We start from the raw sequence: 383 nt of genomic DNA, 5'->3' as shown, positions 1-383 counted from the left end.
GAGGCAACACTGCACGTTGCCCAAGCCAACAACTGAACTTTCAACTGCACCGCGAGTGCATGTTTCCAAAGCGAGGCCAATAAATTATGCAGTGGTCCAAAACATGCGAGCAGAGCAGAGCAGCCCCGAGCGCACCGTCCGCTGCCGGTCGGCGACATGCCGTGCCGCAGGTTGCCATGGGCGTCACTCCATGACTCTATTTATGAACAACAATTCAGTGCTTTTACCTGCAGGATTTCATGAACGGAAAAGTTGAATGTAGAGGAGTGACAGGTCTGCACACGGGTTTAGTTGGGCTTATTCCGTGTGTGCCCAACTCTCAGAATGTGAAGGATGTGACCGGAAGGGTTATTATGGCACGGATCTGTTGTTCTAGCCTTGTT

Source organism: Filicampus tigris, chromosome 1 (genome assembly GCF_054856515.1).
Source record: "Filicampus tigris isolate MCC_2025a chromosome 1, RoL_Ftig_1.0, whole genome shotgun sequence".
Taxonomy (NCBI): domain Eukaryota; kingdom Metazoa; phylum Chordata; class Actinopteri; order Syngnathiformes; family Syngnathidae; genus Filicampus; species Filicampus tigris.
The sequence above is the reverse complement of the archived record's forward strand: the minus strand, read 5'-3'. Positions refer to the sequence as shown.